The sequence below is a fragment of the Camellia sinensis genome, chromosome 15, assembly GCF_055761805.1.
Source record: "Camellia sinensis isolate YWXY chromosome 15, ASM5576180v1, whole genome shotgun sequence".
Taxonomy (NCBI): Eukaryota; Viridiplantae; Streptophyta; class Magnoliopsida; order Ericales; family Theaceae; genus Camellia; species Camellia sinensis.
This window is the reverse complement of record NC_138975.1, coordinates 35161655-35183162: the sequence shown is the minus strand read 5'-3', so window position 1 is coordinate 35183162 and position 21508 is coordinate 35161655. Positions and strand designations below refer to the sequence as shown.

The 21508-nt window shown below is 32.2% G+C and overlaps 1 long non-coding RNA gene across 1 annotated transcript; it reads right to left on the bottom strand.

Moving 5' to 3' along the window:
* Positions 1–3120: 3120 nt before the first annotated feature.
* LOC145813358 (uncharacterized) lies at positions 3121–6020 on the bottom strand. The gene is made up of 2 exons (XR_014356354.1): positions 4036–6020; positions 3121–3910 (listed from the first exon to the last, which is right to left on the bottom strand). It is a non-coding gene; the product is annotated as an uncharacterized LOC145813358 (long non-coding RNA).
* Positions 6021–21508: the final 15488 nt, after the last annotated feature.

Genomic DNA, 21508 nt, shown 5'->3' with positions numbered 1-21508 from the left:
GCATGCTTACCATAAGGCTAACTGCTTATGTGATATATCTTCCTGAATGCCTGTGGGTGAAGGTTGGATTATCTAAATTGGAATAATGCATTGACTGTGAGTTTTAAGCCCACTAGATAGTGGTAAAACCATCTTTTCTAAGCCTACCCGAGGGTGGCAAAACCTGCATTTTAGCCTACTTGCGAGTAGCAAACCATTTTCATAACAAACATGAGATGTTTCGTTCCAATTCAGGCGATCCAGTCTATACTTGTATGATGTGCGCATCACATAGTAAATCTAGGCTAATAACCAGAATAATAACGCATAATGTTTTCAAAACTAGATATCATGGTTAGTAGAGGCCGATCGTTGATCGGGCGAGCGGGGTGCTCACGAAGTGACCTTCCCCAATCGTACCCAAGTTCCCGAGCCGAGGCAACTTTGGTGATGACGGACACATGGCCTTAGGCAACGAGTCAGGGTTTCCTAAATTTTCCAAAATAAAATATTTAGGTGGCGACTCTGTATCTGGCAAAGCAGTCCATGTTTGGCACTTCTTTCAAAAAAATCTGTTTTAAAAAACGATTTGCCGGATTTGGACTCTTTGATGATTCATCGATCTTGCATTGCACTCTGTGAGATTAGATACAGGATCGTGACTTTGAGTCCTGAACTGTAGTGAGCCCAAATGAACAAAACGAAATGGGATTCCCTTCCTGGATGTTCGGGGACGTCTACAGTGTGGTTAATGTGGGGAAAGATGGATGTGATGGTGTTATGTTCTGTGATGTGTCACCCTTGCGTATGTTGCCACAGTATGGACGCAGTAGTGACGAGGGGGAGTGGACAATGTGGCGGAGTGCAGACGAGGGATGCTTCGTGGTCATTACGGTAGCAGTAGTTCTGCTGCTGAAGCTGAAGGCTTGACTAGTGATATTGAATGTGTTGCAAGATTGGGTTATGTAAATTCATATGTGTGTAAAATCAAGAATAAAGTTAGAAGGGAGCGAAAAATGCCTGAGTTTGATTACCCACTGTTAGGTGGGCGTACTAAGAAGACAGTCGGGAACAATTATGACGCAGTGGATGACAGCAAACGTGACATGCATAACGCAATTATTGACATTGAAGCGGTGGTGTTACCTGAGAAAAAGTGGTCTGGGTTTGATTTGAATAACCGGTTGGGGGTTTGGAAGATGATGACAATGGATGAGAAGGCAAGGATCACCAAAGCGTATAAGCGGCACGGTGATGGGTACGTATTTATTTTGAGTGTTATTTGTGTTGTTTGCATTCATTTGTAAATTTGAATAATGTACGTCAGCATTATGTACAGGGCGGTCATATGGGAGGACAATATGAATGACGTTGTGGTTTATTTTAGCGATGTGAAAAACCTTGTACGGCAGAGCTCCATGCATGGGAATGTGAGTGTTTACATATAGTGGTTTTAATGTTGTATTCCCTATTCATATATTTGTGGTTAATTTCATTTTAAACGGTCGCATCATGACAATTATTTAGTTGCTACAGCATTGTTCTGAAAATTGGTTATGGTGGTTGGTAGGTCGTTGATGCGTACGTGAAGTTATTGAAGACCGACCAGTTGAGGATGTATGGAGACAATGAGTTGGTGGACAAGTCTTATTTTTTCAGTAGCGTGTGCCTGGTGAGTTTGTAGTTTATTTATTTTATTTTTTTTTTGTTGTTGGTGTTATGGTGGTGTAGTAATGTTGCATAAGAATGATGTATTTGCAGGACGTGGTGAAAAGTAATGACGTGCGTTTAATAGGAAACTATATCTGGAAGAATGTGTCTGCAGGGAGCGAGTTTCGTTTCATGCATTTTCCAATGTGTCATCTTGGGCACTGGACGCTTGTAGTGTACGACACTGAAGATGGTAGTTGGAAGCATTACAACCCGATGAGGCAACGTGGGGATAGGACTGATGTGCACCACACCGAAGCTGTTTTGCTGGTAAATATGTGTAACCAGTATGTGTGTTGTGTAAATTGGTTGTAGTTGTGTAGACGATGGTTAGTGATTTGGTTTTGTGGTGGTTTAATTTTGTAATTTTATTGAATTGCAGAAAGAACGTGTGTCAAATGTTATGATGCAATCGCTACGTCAGTTCGGACTGGATGAGCAGAGCATTGAGGCAAATTTCAGGCATCCGTTAGAGGCCGTAACTAAGTGTCCACAGCAAAAACCAGACACGTAAGTAACAGTGTTGTTGTAAATGTAAGGGTACTGTAATTATGACAATGCTGTTATGAGTGGCACTGATTACATGTGCTTATTTCATGTGCAGGCTTGATTGTGAGGTGATAGTGTGTGGGATAATGCGACAGTATGTGTATCGTGGCGACGTGGAGCGAACATTGCAAGGTAGTAATTGCAGTGTGTTACGAGCAAACATGGTTAAGTATTTCATCAACAATCCAACCCGGGGGTTGAAGGATTAGATGTGTTTGGTCTGAAACGGCGACGAGAAAGAATTCGGACGCAGTAGTTTCTATTTTTTGAAATTGGTTTATGCATTTTGTTTGTTTTTTTGAAACAACATGTTTGTTGGTTTGAACTTGTGGTTTGGAAATTCAAGTTTAGAAAATGTTGGATATATTTTTTGTGGGTGTTACGTACTAGTCGTTGTGGATAAGGTTTTATGCATTTTGAATGGAAAGTATGGTATGATTTGCATTATGATTTTGGTTGTTTGTTTGGCCTGTTTCTTGATACGTTTGTAGGTAGGTTGTGTGATTGTATTTAGACTTGTGGGACTGAGTTGTGGGCAGAAAATGTGTGACGTTGATGTGCACATAGTAATAGAAGTTGGGTGTCGAAAATTGTAAGATATTGATGTATAAGCATGGTATATGTATGAAAATTATAGTCATGGAAAAGATGGAAAATGACACGACTATGGGCCACATGATGGTTATCCAGACAAAATTGAAAATGGTCCAAACATGGTTGTTAGTAGGGAATTCTGTGCTGTATTTCTTGTTTGTGTGTAATGTTTGCAGATGTGGTCACATGACGATAAAATGTCGCAACTACACATTGAATTATGGCATATGTGCTGAAATTAATAGTAGTACAATACGAAGCAGATGTAAATAATACGGTGAAGGGGTAAACAGAATAACGCATCAAAACTAAATTTGTTCATTGACTCTTCTATTTGAATGATGGAATATGGAATTGTGGAACATCCACTTATTTAATAAGAAAACTGTGAAAGTTTAATGTGAAAAGTACGAATTAATGAATTTTGTGTAGAAGCTAAATTGGTTCCTTGCCCGTTTTCCTGTTGTGGTTACCCATGCATTGACAACGACCACACCGAATTTGTTGGACTTGTTCCCCTTTGGAAAGCATGTGTTTCTTCTTGGGCCTTCCCGGTGGGCATTTGACAGCGGGGGTATGTATGACAAAATCTACAGAGTCAAATTGTGGTTTCTCTACAGTTGGAATGGGGGTTATGTTCTATGCATATGAATTCTGGTACTCAGTCACATGGTAGTAGGAAATAACTAACTCGTACAGGTCTAGACCACTGTTTCGGATTGCCACGACTACATGAGCACATGGGAAGTCGTTGATTTGCCACTTGAAACAAGAACATGTACATCTGCCAACATCGACCATGATGGATGGAAAAGAGTGAACCCCGTACACGTCATCGTTTGATTGGCTTACGAGCCACGATCTACCTTTGTTGTACGCTTTGACCAACCGAGCTTCCATTTTGGGACAAATAACACCTGCCCACGGATTTGCCTTACGTCTCCGTTTTGCCATCTAGCGCATAATTTTGGCCCGAATACTATCAATCATTTGAGTTATTGGTAGGTGGCGTGCTTCCCATATCCACGAGTTAAATGATTCAATGGCGTTGGAACTCATCTCACCGTACCGTGAACCTCTGGTTTTGAAGAATGATGAAATGTGTTAGTAAAAAAAAAAAGGCAATGCGCATGCATAATACAGGAATGATGTACTGTAGGAATAAAGTGTGCGTGGGGGAAAAAAAAAGAAGTAATTACGTACTGGAAGTAAGCATTCGCCCAGTAATATGGGGGTAAATCTTTTAAGAAAACAGGCACAACCTTACATCCACATTTTGTGAACTCTTCCATACTCTGGTTGAATGCAGCCACAGTCGGAACATACGCGCAGGCACGAAATTCAGCCAACATCACAGACCGGTATGAACTATTCACATAACATAACTTGTCTTGCAAGTTACGCTGCAAATGTTGTAAGCAAAACGCATGCTTCGCTATGGGGAATATGATGGGTATCGATTCTAGTAAGCCCGCATGTCGGTCTGAGACAAATGTAAGTGTTCTTTGCCCATTTACCACGTTTGCGAGGTGTCCCAAAAACCAAGCCCAATTTGTGGTGTTTTCGGAATCAACAATCGCAATGGGCACAGGGAATAAACCTGCATTTTGAATTTGTTAGTCAAACAACCAATCTGTGAAACATAATTTATGAACAAGTGTTATGACGGTCTCGCCGATGTGGAAAAAAAAGTGTCCTTCCTAGCAACAATGTAAGTACATTTGCACCACATAAATATAATATATAAATAATTTTCACATAGTAATACCTTGGTTGCCATCCTTCGCAGTTGCGGCTAGCAAGTTCCCCTTGAATTTCCCTTTTAGAAAAGTCTCGTCCAAGAAAAGCAATGGGCGGCAATGGTTGAACCCGTCGATGCATGCTTTGAATGATATGAAATATCGTATGAAACGGTAGTTTTGTTCATCATATTCAATGTTGATGTAACTCCCAGGATTATTTTCCATTACTACGCTACTATACTATCGTAGTTGGTCAAATGAAATGGAGTGTGCACCGAACATTTCACCGCAAGCTTTTTCTACACCTAACCATGCAACTCGGTAACTAACCTCCAATCCATAATCTTTTTTCAAGTCATACACAACATCAATAGGCCTTGTGAGTGGTTTATCACGTACCCGTTCACAAATAATATCGGAACCAGCCCTAGGGTTTTTGGGGGTCCATATAGCAACACCACAAATGTGCTCGCTGTTCCACTTATGAAGGTAGAAAAATCCATTGGCATGCAAGACACGTGCATGTACCAACCACATGCATCCTCTCAATTTCCTCATCGTGCATATAGCTGTGATTCGAACAGAATTGTTCTTCACAAATTTGAAGCGAAAGCCACACTCAACCGCATACTTGCGAAGAACATTTCGAAATTCAGATGCTCCACCTTCAAAACTTTGACTAACATGTTGAATCCCATTAGCCCATAGAGCAGACAAAAAAACCTTATCAATGTGAGGGCAGAAATTTTCCAATAAATCTTTGTTCGTCATCCATGTCCGAATCATCAAGCACCCCCGCTGTGTGACACGGGACAGTCTGCAAATTATGAATCGGGCTGCCAGCATTGTCAGCATTGCGTGACTCTTGTAATTGAATGATGACATCGATGCATTGCAGACGGAAAGACCGTGCAAGAGATACCATGTTTTCTACATCGACATCATTATGAAATATGAAATTATTATAACCTGGTATCTTGAAGAACAAACACACTTGGACCGGTGTTATCCCAGGAAACTTTTCGCACGCACAATTAACCATGTCATCAAACCGAAATGGAGCTTGCAAATTAATTGCGGCATTAACATTTCCATAACAACAAATTAACATAATCTGTGTGTCCATCCCCCTAACAAGATTAACACGTGCTTCATCAGGACCAGAAAAACCCTAAACAATACACACCCACACTAGAAAATATGCACCCACACCAGAAAACCCATAAAACACTAGAAAACCCAAACAATACACACCCACACCAGAGAATATGCACCCATACCAGAAAACCCACAAAACACTAGAAAACCAAAACAATACACACCCACACCAGAGAATATACGAACAACAACACATACCTTTGTAACACAGAAAACAACCCCAAAAAATGCACCACACAACCCCTCACCCCACCTGCTAAACAGAACCCCCCTTACACCAACACGTAATGCGGCACACACCTACAACAAAAGCAATTCAAAAAACAGAGCATACCAGCCTGACACAAAAAATCACCCCAAATAATGTACCACATAACCCCCCACCCTCACCCGTTGTCGTTCAGCCCCTTTCACCAAAACATACAAAACTGTAAATGCTATCCAAATAAGAAGGCATACCTTTCAACCAACGGGGAACCGACTTTCGTTAAACTTTCTGAATCAGTCCGTCACACAGCCACCGTAAAATCACCGACCCACACCACTAACAACCCTAAAGTCGAAAAGGCTGAAACGTCTCCACACGTAACATTGATATATTAACTGTTATATCCTCAAAATCTCAAGACCCACGTGATCCCCTAACAGAATATGGAAACATAACAATTATGGGTAAAACCATCTACACAGTTACACCAAATATGGAAAATAGGATCAGCAAGTAACAAACTTCCCCACTGATAAGACTTACCCGAACAAAAGAATAAAGTTGGGACTAATTGGTTTAAGAGTTTGTGAAATAAGATTTATTGGTAAATTTTCTTATTTTTTATTGAACATAATTTATGTAAAAATAAATTATTTACTAGAAAAAAATAGAGACCACTTTTGGCGACTAAACTTCTTTTTAGTCGCCAATTCTATACTTTTGGCTAGTAATTTTTTTTGTCGTTAAAAAATTTAATTCCCGCGCTAAAATTACCACTTGTGGCGACTAAACTTCTTTTTAGTCGGTAAAAACCTCACTTTTGGCGACCAAACATCTTTTTAGTCGCCCAATGCATCACTTTTGGCTACTAAATTATTTTTAGTCACCAAAAAGCCTCACTTTTGGCTACTAAAATTTTTTTAGTCGGTAAAAGCGTCACTTTTGGCCACCAAACATCTTTTTAGTCGCCCAATGCCTCACTTTTGGCTACTAAATTATATTTAGTCGCCAAAAAGCCTCACTTTTGGCTACTAAAATTTTTTTACTCGGTAAAAGCCTCACTTTTGGCGACCAAATATCTTTTTAGTCGCTCAATGCCTCGCTTTTGGCTACTAAATTTTTTTTAGTCGGTAAAAGCCTTACTTTTGCCTACTAAAATATTTTTAGTCGGTAAAAACCTTATATCGGCGACCAAACAGATTGTTTGTCGCCAAAACCTATACTTTTGGCTACTAAATTTTTTTAGTCGCCAAAAATTTTACTTTTGGCTACTAATATTTTTTTAGTTGCCAAAACCTATACTTTCAGCAACCAAAGGCACTTTTTTAGTCACCAAAGATGTTTTTTCTTGTAGTGATATTTCATTTTAAGAAATGCCAATGATTGTCTATAGAGTTGTTATTTGTCTAGGTTGACAAACAAAATATACATTAAAATGCGTAAAAAAAAAATTTATATAAAAATATGTGAAAGTATTTTAGGTTGTGTAAACTATATATGATTCCAACTTTTTGATAATCTTCTCGCCTTACTGCCATGACAACTCACATTAGTTGTTGACTTATTTTTAATGAGACGAATCACCTATCTCAAAATATCTACCCATCCCCACCTAATTTTTGGTATAGAATCTCACACCTTCTCTAACATAAGACCCCGTATAGAATTTTTTTTTTTATATCAATCGCATCCTTAAAATTCACAGATTAATTTAATGTAATCCCTTCTCCCAATTGTCTTTACCTAATAGACAAAAAAAACACTCCAATCAACCTCATCATGCATAGAAAGAAATATTTTAGTGCATCTATTTACACTAACACTACCAGATAAAGGGGCTTAAAAACACGGAAGCTTTTGCGACCGAATAATTTTCCGTCGCAAAAACCTCACCATTTGGGACAGATTATTTAAACCGTCAATAATGTATATTTTTTAGACGAAAAGTGTTTGCCACAAATAAATAGCTGAATTTTTTTTTTATCAGTCTCAAAGGGTAGTTTATTTGCAACGGGAAAAACCATCGCCAAAAATTTTATTAAAACAATGTAGTTTTGCTTTGTTTCTTCTTTTGAGACTAAAAACTAAAATTTTATTTTATTATAGGGTTTAAACCCTTGGATTTTTTTTATTATTATTTATAATTTTCCCTAATAATTATTATATTACATTTCACTTTTATTCCAATAAACCAAACATTACTCAATATTATTTTTAAAAATTATATAAAAGAAAATTTGCCTACAAACAAAAAAAAAATGCATACAAGAAAAAAAATATTTATAATGAAGTGTCAATAACATTTTTGAAATTATGAAGATGATGATGGATTGTGAAAACGAAGTAATCAAAAGAAGTTATATTATTCTATATATAAATTTGTATAAAATTATATTGGAAAAATTACAAAAAACAAAATTAAAAAAAAACCCCACAGTTTGAACTATGTAACAAAATAAATTATAAATTTTTAATTTTATTAATTTAAACTTAAAATTTTGATTTGTTTTTAATCTGAACCATTTATTATTTTTGTTAAATAAAACAGATGAAAAATTTATATTTAGTCTTTAAATTCAATGTAAGTGTATAGAAAATATCTAAAATATAATTTTCTTTGAATTTAGTAACTAAAATGCATTTTACTTATTTATTTTACACAACAAAAAGACAAATGGTTTAGATTGAAACCAAATCAAAAGTTTAAGATTTAAATTGACAAAATTAAAAACTCAGAGTTTATTTTTGTTATAGGGTTCAAATTCTAGGGGGGGGTTTTTTTTCTTCTGAATTCTATTTGTATATCATTACTCTTCAATAGAAATTGGAGATTATTGCATTATGTTTGATTATGATGCAATAAAAGTATTTAATTATTTTTTACTATTAATTAGATAAAAAAGGGAAATAATTTGAAATGGCATAAGAATATCTTCAACAAATATAATATTTTTGTAGGTGACTCCCTAAGTAACAATATTTGACATTTTTAATCTCTAAACACTCCCATAAAATTCTTTCTAATTTAACTATTATTTTTAATATTAAAATGAGTAGTTATTTTATTATCTTATAATTTAATATATATCATATAAAATCATTATATGATAATTACACTTTTATAGCACAATAAAATTAAAATTATCAAAATAAACAAATAATTTAACTAAATTTATTATATATTACTATTCAAGTAATACTTTTATAGAACAATGAGGCTAAAATTATTAAAATAAATAATTAAAATTAAAATTTTATTTTAAATTAAAATTAATATTATTCTTTCATAACACATATCATTATATAAAATATCATTTCATTAATTAAAGTAAATATCATTGTGATTTTATGTCAGACATCATATTTCTAAAAGGGATTTACATACATGCATGACATCCAATTTGATATTGATTAATTAAAATAATGAAACTCAATATTTTTTGAACTTTTTTTTTAGAAGATAAATTGACAAATGTCAAATGATAAATAGTGTAGAATATTATTTTAAAAAATAACGATTCATAAAAAATGATTGTTTGTATTTAAGGAACCTATTGATGTTTCTAGAATAATTTTTAAATAAAAATTTTGAATTTATAGTATTACTGATAATGCACCTTCATGAGCTTTGTTAGAAAAGATATGGAAAAATAATTTGGCTGGAATAAAAATTTTACAGTTATTATGATGTATCGCATAATTAATCAGAACCCCTTTGAGAATTGAAATTATTAAGATTATAGAGATTTTGTGTCTGATTCCCTTTAATGACACTGTTTATGATTTGAATTTATAATTTTTTATGTATCCATGTGAATAACTCTTACGATCGTACTGATATAAGCATAAATCGTATCTTTGAGTCAACCCACTTAAGCACTTTTTCGTGTAATAAAATATTTAAATATTGTCATATGAAAGTATTATAATAAATTATAATCACATACTACTTGAAACATAATTGAAGACTTGATGCATCACTTTAGACATAACAAAAACATAAGAAGTTAGTAAAGATATTTTCGATTAATAACCAAAATAATACATGAGTTATAACCAAATCATAATTTGTATATTATAAAATTTTTCCTTTTTTTTTCTAAAAAAAATATTTTGATGCAAGTGAAATTCATAATTTTTGATAAATTTGATTATCACATATGAGGATTTGATTTCAGGTTGAGAATTCAATTTTTTTTGAAAAAAAAAAAAACTTCAAAAGAAATTATTTTTATGAGCCTTTTACATAGGATCACACACAGAGTGACAAAAATTTTTATCAGTCATTAACAAATCTGTTTGCATTTGACTTTCAATTGTTAAGATTTTCTATACATATAATATTAAGACACAAAATTAATTTTAAATTTTAAAAATAAATTCGTGTGCATCGCACGTGTGATAATGACTCACTTTTTAAATTCACGTGCATCGCACGTGCACGGTCACCTATTAGTTTATTATGAATAGAGCCTTGATAGATAATGACCCACTTTGTAATCATATGTAACTGAGTTTTTTTATGGCTGTTCAAACGAAAAAAAAAAAAAAAAACAGAGTTTTTATGATTATAATGTTTTAGATTGTTAGTTTGAAAGAATTAAAATAAGTTGTAAATTTGTTTGGTAACTTTTTATATTCTGTATTTAAAAAGAAAAAGAAAAAAAGTTAAACTTGTTTGGTAACATGTCATGTGCAAGTATCTAACATTCACTCAAAAATTATAATTACGACAAAAGAAATAGAGTTATTTTGTCTATATGTATTATGAGTCTTAAATAAGTTTCAAAAATTATATTTTACAACTTAAAAATGTTTTTATTTTTCAAATTAGTTGAAAAAATGCAATAAATTATAATCTAAAATTGCAATCGAACACAATTAGTGAATTTTTTTATTAAATAATTGATTTAAAAGTGTTATCAAAAAAGACAAAAATTATACATAAGATATAAAAATTACAAAATTGTCCAACCAAAAAAAAAAAAAAAGAAAGAAAAGAAAAAGACACAAACACAAAACAAAAGATAAGGGCAAAAATGAAAAGAAAAAAAGAGAGCCATGCTATAGCAACTCCCTCTTATATTATAGTAAGATAAGATATATATATATATATATATATATATATATATGTGTGTGTGTGGGGGGTACAAAACACACACATAAACAGTGTATAAGCTTGCGCTTCTCTCAAATTCAAATTAAAATTGAGAAAATTTGAGAGATCCTTAAAGGCCATCATGGGTCATGTTTTAATGATCCAAACTATAAAACGAACGAGGCCCTGTCTATATTATATACGGAAAAAATTAAATCGATTCAATAATCGTAATCTTTTCATTTGTCACATTTTACAAAAAAAAAAATGGATAGTCTATTTTTAAAATCTACTTGTCGTCTATTTTTTTGGAAATAATCAATACAAAATGAAAATGAAAATGTTATGATTATTTGATAGATCTAATTTATTTTGTAAATGACATATACTGAGATTTTTAAAATGAATAATTCAAATTATTACAATGAGACTAATGGAAAGCCTCACCTCAAGTTCAAATCTGACATGAGATAATACAACCCTCTATCTTCATGCTAATTACAATCAATCAAAGTGATGGAGTGAAAGGAGTAAGATAAGTCAATACTTAGGATAAGGGAAACTACATTAAAATATCATATAAAGTTTATGCAATTGATATAAATTAAATATTGAGGTGTTAAAGGATAAAAATAAGTAGTGTATTTTAGGCATCATTGTGTAATTTAGGGTTGATTGAGACTTTGAAGGTTCTTATTTTGTGAACACAATTTTTTCAAAAAAACAAAAAAAAAAAACAGTAGAAAAATTAATTTTTAACATATTTCTCAAAATAGACGTACATATTATTAGCTTATAACTTGCGTTACCTTCATTGTGAGTCCAACCACTGAATGGATTTTTATTCAAATTGAGACTTCGGAGCTCTTTGAAAGGAAGGAATAGGGAGGCATTTATGAACCAAATCATGGAATCGGCATATGATACATATATTATATTATCCAGAGAGAGCTCTGTCACGTGTCCTGTGGTGCGATCACACGTGACTCTCTCCCAATCACAGCAATCGCTGTGATGATCTGCTTTCTCATCAATCCAGGTAGGGAGGAGATGGTCTGCATCAGCACCGTTGGATTTGAGGAAGTCCTTGAATTCCAATAGACCCCTCCTCTCTCCTTCCAAGCAACCACCACTGTGCCCACTGACATGAATCAAAACTATTACCCACAAAATACAAACCTTGCCCAGAAAAACCCACCCCATTTATGCAAGAACTATATGCATGTACCTAACATAGCTCTTTGTATATATAGTGGCGGACCTACATGGTGATTGTGGGTCACTTGCCTCTTGAATTTTTTTATTTTATGTATATGTATATAAATAAAATTTTAAATAAAAATAATATTTAGAATAAAATGTTAAGGTATTTTTAAATTTATGAAAATAATAGTGATTGTTTTATTGAAAATAAAGTGATTACAACAAATTATATTTTTATGTTTGAAAATTTTGTGAAAAAATCTCAATATAAAGGTAATATCCATCGTTATTGATATGCAAATATAATTATCTTACTATATATATGTAAAAATTACTAGAGTGTTAGTTATATTTGCATGTAGAGTTCACACTTCATATATTGTTTTACTATTGGTTGATAATATCATATGTCAATAATGACGTGATATCACTATTATATGAAATTTTTTAGTTAAATTTTGTAAAAATTTGATTTATCTTACTATTATATAATTTATTTTAAGACTTAAATATATGATTTTTTTTACATTGTTCATGATACACTAGTTACATGTAATATTTTCTTTTCGATTTTACTCGAAATTAATTGTAAAATTTTATGTGAAATATTTTTGTAATAATTTATTTAATTTTTTATACTTAGGCCTCGTTTGGAAACTAATTTTTTTAGTAACTTTTTTGCGTTTTGGCTAAAATAAGATGTAAAAAAAATAGTATATTTGTGATGACTTTTTAATTTTTTACAAAAAGATGAGCAAAAAGTAAAGAGAAAAAGAAATTTTTGACTTTTTGGTATTTGTTAGACTTTTTTATTTTTTTAGTATTTTTTAATTTTTTGACTAAAAAAGTCACTTATCAAACGAGACCTTAATATTAATTTAAAAATTATTCAGTGTGTTTGGTTTGAATTTTTTGGATTAAGTTTTTTGAAAACTGAATTTTTTGGTTTTCGTATTCTTTTGTTTTTAGTGAATATTTTTTAAGTTTTAAACATTTTGTTACTTTTTTAGATGCACCTTAATTAGATGTATAAAAAAGTAAAAAATTTGTGAAAAAATATTTAAAAAAATTAATAAATACATAGAAATACAAAAAATCTACTGAATTCTTATATTTTTTTTGTATTTTTGATATTTAGTGAATTTTTAAAAGATTTTTTTTATAAATTTTTTACTTTTTAGGTGTATTTATGTTAGGTATGTCTAAAAAATAAAAAATTACTTAAAATATTAAAAAAATTCAATAAAAACAAAAAAATACGAAAAATAAGAAAGTAAAATTTTTTAAAAAATATTTTCTAAAAAATGAAATCAAACAAGCTTATTATTACCTTCTCGTTGGTTATGGTGAAAAAAATAAATAAATAAATAAATAAATTTAACGTTGTAATCAATCTATGCTGTGTACATGCAAAAGCTTGATCTAACATACTTGGTTGGAATGGATTCGGTTGTACAGATGGCAAGCATCCCGTGGATCTATGGCTAATAATTATTGTTGGGTCTCGTCCCCACTATTCTTGCCTCCACAACACTGCAAAGACTAGACTTTTTTTTATTTTACTTTTTTTATCGGCACTATTCTTGCCTCCACAACACTGCAAAGATTAGACTTTTTTTTATTTTACTTTTTTTATCGGCACTATTCTTGCCTCCACAACACTGCAAAGACTGGACTTTTTTTTATTTTATTTACAACACTGCAAAGACTAGACTTTTTTTTATTTTACTTTTTTTATCGGCACTATTCTTGCCTCCACAACACTGCAAAGACTAGACTTTTTTTTATTTTACTTTTTTTATCGGTAATTTTTTTTTTTATTGATAGCATCAAATATACATAAAATATAAATAATATCAATAAAGTAAAGATAAAGAGTAAAAATTATCGTGGAATTTCCTTTCATCCCAATTAAATTGACACCAAGGCAAATACGGTATTATATGTTAGCTCTAATCAAAAGATTGGTGAGAAACCAAATTCAAAGAAAAAAAAAAACTACCACCAAGAACAGCCAAACAAAACTAACAACAATCGAACTGTTAATGTGTATGTGGTATTCCTAAATATATTAGGTATTGATTTCTTAGATATATTTGGAAATAGTCATTAGTTAAGTTTATAATAGAATACTCTTTCGCAACCTATATATACAGGTCTTCTATTGTATAAGATAAATTCATTCAATACAATACATATTATTTCATCTCTCTCTCTTTCTCTCTCTCTCTCCACTATTCTAATATGGTATCAAAACTATAGGTTAAGCTCTTAGTGTTCTTTGCCTTACTGGCGAGCGACAACCTTGCTTTGGCCACCTGCGGGACGTCAACCTATTCCGCTGTCATATTTTCTTGTTAATATCACTTCATGGTGATCTTTTCTTTTGTTCGCTAGTTCGTTCCTACCCCAAATATCTCTATTATATATATATATATATATATTTTTTTTTTTACTCGTAATCCTTTTTTTTTTTCCACTCTATCTTTCTCTCTGCTTCAACCTCAAATAAATTTCTATCTTCAAACCTATTTGCGTTTGAGAGGAAGTATTATACCTATATTATAGTGAATATGGTTATACACCATGCAAACTCCCTAAGCCATCTCCCTTGGCGCACTCTCTAAGCCGCTTCTTTGGAGCACTCCTTATAAAGTCGTCTTCTTTGGCGCACTCTCTAAACCGCTCCCATTGGCACATCATCTAAGCTGCTCCTTGGCGCACTCTCTCATAAGCCGCCTCTGGGTGTATTCAGTCATCTGTTGCCATCATCGTTCAGCACCACGTCATAAATTATGTGTGTTTCACGCTTGCTGGTTCAACATCTAGTTCTCCATATCGGTCCGGCATGACCCCTTTAAACTGTCCTGACAATGATTCCGGTTAGCTTCTACAACGATCTGGCATGATTATAAACTATCTCCAGGCATTAACTCCGGCCTCTGATTTTGGCATTAGTTCCGGCTAGTTTCTATATTGGTCCGGCAAGACCTTAAACTGTCCCAGCATCAGTTTCGGCAAGTTCCTACAATTGTCCGACACGATCATAAACTGTCTCCTGGTATTAGTTTCGGCCTCTGATCTATTTCAAACGCCCTTGCGCTCCCGTTCGAAAATTGAAATCTATTTTCCTTTTATTTTATTTAGTTTTATTTCATGTTTTAATTTTTCTTTCCAAACTCAAGATGTTTATCCTCTTTGAGTTTGAGGGGGATGTTAATGTGTAGATAGTATTCCTAAATATATTAGGTATTGATTTTCTAGATATATTTAGAAATAATCATAGTTAGGTTTCTCATACAATACTCTTTCTCATAGTTAGGTATACTCTTTCTCAGCCTATATATACAAACCTTCTATTATATAAGATAAATTCATTCAATACAATACATATTATTTCATTTCTCTTACTCTTATTCTAAGACAAACAAAACACCATCATTATCACATTGAACTCATGAAGAGCCGATGCAACTCCATCATTAACTGAGAATGATGCTCCACTGACCCAATTCAACTCTTGACTGCAAAGACTAGACTTTGACAGTTGGCCTCAAGAAAATATCTGCAACAAGAATCCAGATCCTCGGCCGCCCTACCCGGCAGCCCCCTAAAACGACGTCGTTATGGGTTTTTTTTTTCTTTCTTCTTCGTTCTTTTCTTCTTCTTTGTTTTTTGCGACGAGCTGCCATAACCAGAGGGGAGGGGAGAGGGAGAAGAGGGAGGAAGGAGGAGGCTGCGAGCTCGCCATCGCAACTCGTCGCAGCCGCCTCCGCCTCCTCCTCCTCCAGCCCCGCCTCCACCTCCTCCTCCTCCCCCACTGGTTATGGCCCTCTCCAGTCCGGCCCTTCCCTTCCTCCTCCTCCTCCTCCTCCTTCTCCTCTCTCCTCCTTCCTCCTTCCCTCTTCCTCTCCTTCCTCTCTCTTTTCCTCTGCATTTTTTTTTTTTTTGAAAATTTGCCCCCAAAACGACGTCGTTTTGGGGGCTGCCGGGTAGGGCTGCCGGGTAGGGCGGCCGAGAATCCGGACTCCTACAACAAGCCCGAACGCGGAATGTTTTTGCAAAGACTAGACTTTGAAAAAATTATCGTTCATTAATATTTTTACAAAGTTAATAAAAAAATTTAAAATTTAATTATCAATATTTATAAAAATTTTCATCAATTAATAAATATTTTTTTAAATATATATTGAAATTTTTTTTTGAAAAAATCAATGCAAGAAGACTCCATGGAAGCCCACTCCATTCCAGAGGATCCAGACACAAAAAAAATTGAGGGATGGAGCAGAAAGCACGTTTGTTTTATTTTTTCTTTTCAGAATTGATTTTTATTTGGAGTTATTTACACAAAAATTTCCTAAACTATTAAGATATATCACTTTAACTTCTTAAATTTTAGGATAAATTACAAATACATCCCCTGAGATTTATTCAAATTACGAATTACCCCTGTAGTTCTAGAACTTATAATATGCCCCCTAAAGTTTCTAATTTCATAACAAATAAATCATTTTATTAATAAATCATCAAGTTAATTAACAGTTTTTAATAATGTTAAAATTTTATTTCAATTAATAATTAATTTTATTATTATATAGGAGAACAGTTAGAAATTTTATTTTTTTAATTAATTCTGTTAAATAAAAAATTATGACAGTGAGGTATTTGTAATGTTTCAAAACCACAGGGGACAATTCCTATTTTAAGCAAATCTCAAGGGTATATTTATAATTTATCCTAAATTTTAACAGCCCTACAAGTATACAATCTACTATTTATTTCAAACTTTACTCTTTATTCCAAAATTTTAAGGTATTTGTATTATATACAGTGGCAACTCCAGAAATTCGTAAGGATTTGATCACTCCAAAAACTTAAGTTTCACAAATTTTATGAGAAAAAAAAAAGATTAAACTAATTAAAATTTAAACTTCTCAAACTTTAAGTAAAATAAACTTTTAATAAAATATTATTGTCTTTCTTTTGGGGGGTAAATAATATTATTGTCTTAACAAAACAAAAAATAAAAAAATACATAAACTTCTACGGTTACATTCGACGAGGTGCATGTTTTGAAATCATTGTATGATAACCTCATTCTCAATAGTGTCAAACACACCATTTTCTATATATCTGTGCGTGTGTAAATAGGGACATTATATACATAAAGAGTGTTCAATGGAACAAGTTACATGTTTTTGTTATTCAACAAATTCTTCATAGTGAAACTCACACAAATATTATCGGACAATTATCAAGTTTTTGCAATAATATTAATGTTCCAATTAACAATCAAGACAAAATTTCTGTAAAGAGCATAAAAAATATTTATAATCACAAAAGTAATCTCAAATTATATTTTGCCCAAATTAATATCATAAACCCTAAATTTACATAAACAAAGCTAATCTTGAATAGAAATAATACCTATTGAAATCCATTTAGTCTTTTCACCCTAAATCCTTCCTTTATGTAAGGTGCCAAAATGTTTTGAAGAAAAATAAATAAATAAATAAATAAAACTCAAATGTGAGAGAGAATGAAAGGCGGCAGTCCTTAAGCAACGTGTAAAGCCATTTCCAACGCTATATCAAATTTATCACCAAATTCAAATTTGGTGAAAAAGTCCCTGTTTTTGTATTCCAATAGTTTTATCGAATCTGTATCAAATTGAGAATATAGAAAATGTTTCATCAAACTAAGGATCTGGGCTATCTTTCACTATTTTACTGTGTATGACCGTTGAGAATGGAACCCACCGGACGACTGGCCGGGCGTCAAGCTGAATGTCTTTCTTGAACAATTCTCAAAAAACTAGGTAATACAGAGATTGGAAAAATGGTTTGTGCAATCATGACTTTTGGCTAACTTTGAGCCTAAATTCAGATGGATTTTGGACACCGATTGCGGTTTGTCTGGGTGGAAACGCGTTCTTTGTCGGGTGATGATTCACGTCGTATATTTGGTTATTCAAACCATTTTCCAAGTGAATGCGAAATTGACTACAAAAGAGACTTCTACAACACGGTAGTTTAACGAATTCAAATTCAATTCGTCTCTGGTTTCGTCTACAAACTCTGAAGTGTTCTAGTGGAAATTCAATTATATGAAACAACAATATATTGTAGTAAAAGATTTCACATTACTTAGAGCTAATGATGGAATTTACACTAAAATTGACACTAAAATTAAAAGTGACAAATGAGGGAATTTGTGACAAAAACCCAAAACCAAAATGGGAATTTTTTGAAAGCTTACAGTCTAGTAAGTGAACAATTTTGTGTTGTTATCACCATAAAGATCTGGGCTAACCTGAAACCACTTTCACTCTACAATCAGACAACAATTCAATTGTGGAACAAAAAATGCAATCAAATGAATGCATTTTCATTTTAAGGTGGTGAGTAAATTCAAAATTTGAGTTAGAAAAATACACCTTCCAACTAGCTTCAATGTTGTTAAGATCTTCACCAAAAGAACCACCCAATATCCAAATCTGAGACAAGTTGAACTCATTAGGTTGTTGTATTTTGGGTTCCCACACATGTAAGGTTGCTTTGGCTCCATAGTACTTGTCTCCTTCAACATAAGCTATTGCATGTTGATTACCCCCTAAATTAACCAAAAAAACCAAAAAATATTAGTTCAAATAAATCAATATCACCAAATCAAGAAAAATGTCAGCTCTAAACTTATTTGGTTTTGTTTTGTGTGTGTTTGTGTGTGTGTGGTAGTAAGGATTAGGTTCCTTTTCATTGATTTACCTGATGACCACTTTGGTTGATAAGGTCAGGATCTGTAGACCTGGGTTGAGGGATGCTTCTATGTTACTTCTTTTATATATTTTCACTGAGTTTGCTCTCAGCACTTGTTCCTCATTTGTTCTTATAATAGGTATAGTGTCTTCAGGGCACCTACAATTCAACTGTTGTTTTTTTATTTTTTTGTCTTCAGGGCACCTACAATTCAACTGTTGTTTTTTTTATTTTTTGCACTGACTGGTCGACTGGCCAGTTGTCTGCCTAGTCGACCGGTAGTTTGATGAAAAGTCAAATCTCTCTTTTGAAACAGGCGATATCAAACAGAGTTTTTACTCAAATTTTTAATTAAATGTGTTGAAAAAAATAATGTACCATTGGAGATGCCTTAATAAGACTTTTTTTGGTTCCTTAAAAGTTGGTAGGTCCTTGGTGGTGAGTTATTATTTACTTTATTGGGGTCTTTTGATAATTAAGTAAAAGTTATATCATAAAAAAGATAAAAATTTCGTGTTCAAAAAAAAAAAAAACAAAAAAAAGATAAAAATTTCAAAAAATTTTGACAACCTGATGGGGGATGGGACCCAAGTGCAATATTGGCGTCGCCCCTCTGGAAAAGATGACTTTGCACTAGCTTTAGCATAATTGGTTGGAGTGGGTTGGAGTAGGTTAAAATACTTATAAAAAGGTAAAATAATTTTTTTGTAGTTTAATAAGATAAAATATTATATTTAAATTATGATTATTTTTTTTTATTTATAAAAGTTAAAAAATTCATCTAATACGAGACTTTTTAGCCTCAAATAGTTTGAGATATTCTAAATAAGTGTACTTTTTAATTTTTTATAAAAAAAATATAAAAAAATATAGAAAGTGGTTAGAAAAGTAAAGAGGAGATGTTGATAGATGTTACCTGTATGCAAAAAAAAAAAAAATTACTTTTTTAGTGTATGTCAAACACCTATAGTTAATTTCAAAAAGCCAACCTACATTCCAAACAAATCCTTTTACAGTTGATTTCAAAAAATATTTAGTAATTGATTTTAAATTTGTGAAAGGTTGATTTTGGCGCTTTTTTTTTTTTTTTTTTTTTTGAGCTTTGTGTACTTTTTTTTTTGAAATTTATTTATTTATTTTTATTTTTCGAATTCTCTAATCAAGTAAAATTTCAAAGTGTACAGTTTTTAAATTTTTTGCCTATGTATGTTACTTTTGTATTAGTATTGGTTTCTCTCTAGTCCCAAATTGGATTAGAAATATGGTGTCCGATCCATGAGATTTATTTTTGGGTTTCGTTTTGATAATTTGAGTCGTTCATATTTTAGTATTTGTCGAGTATATTATCTCTGTAAAAAATTAAGTCGATTGAATAATAAAAATCACATATTCAAATCAATATTATATAAGAAAAAAAATAAACAATAAGAAAATAAATAATTCGTACAAAATTAATCTAATAGCCCTTTCCATTTTTTTTTATTTTTCTTCTATAAGAATATCTTTCCCTCTAGCTGTCTTTACACGCTTAAATTTGGGCCTCAGGTAGGTTGAAATCCCTTTGGGTCCAATGCACTTTTTGGGCTTTTACCTTTTTTGGGCTAAGATATGTTGATTGGGCCTGGGTCCATAACTTTTCCCTCCACAGGTATGGGGCTATTCTATTTGAATCCAAAAATTTTAATTTTTATTACACCCTAATTTGAATTAAGGCTCTGTTTGGTAGAGCTTTGAAACTTTAATGCCAGTCACTGGCTCTCGCGTGCTGTTTGTTTGCAACTTTCAAAAATTAATTCCACCCTCACTTTTGAAAACTCGGTCAAAGGCGAGAAAATTTGGACTATCCGGACGTCCCACCGGTCGTCCGGTCGGTTGATTGGAACAGTGCATTTTTTTTTTATATATTTTTTTTGCAATTGATATATGTTAATTTTTATATATTCAAAAAAATATATATTTTTCAAATTTTAAAAAAAATTCTATAAGCTTTAATAGAATTTTGAGTTGTGTGTTTGATTATGAGTTGTAAGTTTTTGTATCAAATATCATATGTCACATCAAAAATTCTCCACTCAATTCAGAATTCTTTTCAAAACTCATTCCCCAAACAAATTTTTCACACTCAAATCATAATTTCAAAACTCACAAATTCAAAATACAACTTCTATTCTCAAATCATATTTAGAAAGCTCTACCAAATGCTAGCTAAATTTTTTTTTCTCATAGTACACCATAATCAATTATACGTATTCTTCCTATTCAAATCTCTTCATCTTCCTCTCCAAGTTTTAATTATTTTCTCTTCTTCTTTTGCTTCACTCCAAAGATTGAATCTACCTTGCCAAAATTCATCATTATTATCAATATCATTATTTTTTATTATATTTTTACCTGCAAATTGAAGAAAATTTGAACAAAGTCAAACAGTGGATGATAGTAATAATCAAAACAGTTTTTTTTGAAACAATCCATCAAAGTACAATTATTGATTTTTGTGTTTTTTTTTTATATA